Source organism: Oncorhynchus gorbuscha, linkage group LG03 (genome assembly GCF_021184085.1).
Source record: "Oncorhynchus gorbuscha isolate QuinsamMale2020 ecotype Even-year linkage group LG03, OgorEven_v1.0, whole genome shotgun sequence".
In the NCBI taxonomy this organism is placed as follows: domain Eukaryota; kingdom Metazoa; phylum Chordata; class Actinopteri; order Salmoniformes; family Salmonidae; genus Oncorhynchus; species Oncorhynchus gorbuscha.
Genome location: NC_060175.1, coordinates 97,185,158 through 97,188,686, shown reverse-complemented (window position 1 = coordinate 97,188,686; position 3,529 = coordinate 97,185,158).

Below are 3,529 nucleotides of genomic sequence, written 5' to 3'. Positions count from 1 at the left end.
TGGAGTGATTATGGTTGGGGTCTTCTTTGCCTATCACAATTGGTCAAGTTAGGGCTTTGTTGTCCAGACAATCAGTGGCCATTCATACAAGATCCATTGTTGTCATTTCATCTCTACATGACCGCCTGCTCTCTTTGACTGTCACTGCTACCCTTTATCATTAGCATTAATCATGTTACACCACTACCAACAGGGGACAAACAGTCAAACAACACAATATGCTCCTATGGCCATGCGTGTCTCCAGTGGACCATTTGGTTACTCAAACAAGAGTATGTTTTTCCAGTGTGTTTGATTTCCCTGCTCATGAGTTGGTTGGAAAACATTTTTTAAAGCGAGACATGAAAAACTTTACTAAGTTGGAAAACTTGCAGAATGCCAGGGTAAGATGTATACCATATGGTTAGCACTCATAGGGCACTCCCTTGTTTTCTCCTCTCATGCTCTCTCCTTGTCTCTATGTACGTTAAACTACTTCTTTAATGGGAGCAGCATTGGTCTCACTGCTGGCACGCTTGACTGAACGGGTCTCACTGCTGGCACGCTTGACTGGACGGGTCTCACTGCTGGCACGCTTGGCTGGACGGGTCTCAATGCAGCCACACTTGGCTGGACAGGTCTCACTGATGACACGTTTGGCTGGACGGGTCTCAATGCAGCCACACTTGGCTGGACAGGTCTCACTGCTGCCACGCTTGGCTGGACGGGTCTCAATGCAGCCACACTTGACTGGACAGGTCTCACTGCTGCCACGCTTGACTGGACGGGTCTCAATGCAGCCACACTTGGCTGGACAGGTCTCACTGATGACACGTTTGGCTGGACGGGTCTCAATGCAGCCACACTTGGCTGGACAGGTCTCACTGCTGCCACGCTTGGCTGGACGGGTCTCAATGCTGCCACGCTTGACTGGACGGGTCTCAATGCAGCCACACTTGGCTGGACAGGTCTCACTGATGACACGTTTGGCTGGATGGCAGCCACACATTTGCTGAGTCATCCTGTAAAAGCAGAGAGCGCAGACCTGACTACATGATGTTATATAGAACAGACCTGACTACATGATGTTATATAGAACAGACCTGACTACATGATGTTATATAGAACAGACCTGACTACATGATGTTATATAGAACAGACCTGACTACATGATGTTATATAGAACAGACCTGACTACATGATGTTATATAGAACAGACCTGACTACATGATGTTATATAGAACAGACCTGACTACATGATGTTATATAGAACAGACCTGACTACATGATGTTATATAGAACAGACCTGACTACATGATGTTATATAGAACAGACCTGACTACATGATGTTATATAGAACAGACCTGACTACATGATGTTATATAGAACAGACCTGACTACATGATGTTATATAGAACAGACCTGACTACATGATGTTATATAGAACAGACCTGACTACATGATGTTATATATATATATCAGACCTGACTACATGATGTTATATATATATATATCAGACCTGACTACATGATGTTATATAGAACAGACCTGACTACATGATGTTATATAGAACAGACCTGACTACATGATGTTATATAGAACAGACCTGACTACATGATGTTATATAGAACAGACCTGACTACATGATGTTATATAGAACAGACCTGACTACATGATGTTATATAGAACAGACCTGACTACATGATGTTATATAGAACAGACCTGACTACATGATGTTATATAGAACAGACCTGACTACATGATGTTATATAGAACAGACCTGACTACATGATGTTATATAGAACAGACCTGACTACATGATGTTATATAGAACAGACCTGACTACATGATGTTATATAGAACAGACCTGACTACATGATGTTATATAGAACAGACCTGACTACATGATGTTATATAGAACAGACCTGACTACATGATGTTATATAGAACAGACCTGACTACATGATGTTATATAGAACAGACCTGACTACATGATGTTATATATATATATATCAGACCTGACTACATGATGTTATATATATATATATATATCAGACCTGACTACATGATGTTATATAGAACAGACCTGACTACATGATGTTATATAGAACAGACCTGACTACATGATGTTATATAGAACAGACCTGACTACATGATGTTATATAGAACAGACCTGACTACATGATGTTATATAGAACAGACCTGACTACATGATGTTATAGAGAACAGACCTGACTACATGATGTTATATAGAACAGACCTGACTACATGATGTTATATAGAACAGACCTGACTACATGATGTTATATAGAACAGACCTGACTACATGATATATATCAGACCTGACTACATGATGTTATATAGAACAGACCTGACTACATGATGTTATATAGAACAGACCTGACTACATGATGTTATATAGAACAGACCTGACTACATGATGTTATATAGAACAGACCTGACTACATGATGTTATATAGAACAGACCTGACTACATGATGTTATATAGAACAGACCTGACTACATGATGTTATATAGAACAGACCTGACTACATGATGTTATATAGAACAGACCTGACTACATGATGTTATATATATCAGACCTGACTACATGATGTTATATAGAACAGACCTGACTACATGATGTTATATATATATATATATAGCAGACCTGACTACATGATGTTATATAGAACAGACCTGACTACATGATGTTATATATATATATATATCAGACCTGACTACATGATGTTATATATATATATATCAGACCTGACTACATGATGTTATATATATATATATCAGACCTGACTACATGATGTTATATAGAACAGACCTGACTACATGATGTTATATAGAACAGACCTGACTACATGATGTTATATAGAACAGACCTGACTACATGATGTTATATAGAACAGACCTGACTACATGATGTTATATAGAACAGACTACTGACTACATGATGTTATATAGAACAGACCTGACTACATGATGTTATATAGAACAGACCTGACTACATGATGTTATATAGAACAGACCTGACTACATGATGTTATATAGAACAGACCTGACTACATGATGTTATATAGAACAGACCTGACTACATGATGTTATATATATATATATATATATATATATATATATATATATATATATATATATATATGATATATATATATATATATATCAGACCTGACTACATGATGTTATATAGAACAGACCTGACTACATGATGTTATATAGAACAGACCTGACTACATGATGTTATATAGAACAGACCTGACTACATGATGTTATATAGAACAGACCTGACTACATGATGTTATATAGAACAGACCTGACTACATGATGTTATATAGAACAGACCTGACTACATGATGTTATATAGAACAGACCTGACTACATGATGTTATATATATCAGACCTGACTACATGATGTTATATAGAACAGACCTGACTACATGATGTTATATATATATATATATAGCAGACCTGACTACATGATGTTATATAGAACAGACCTGACTACATGATGTTATATATATAT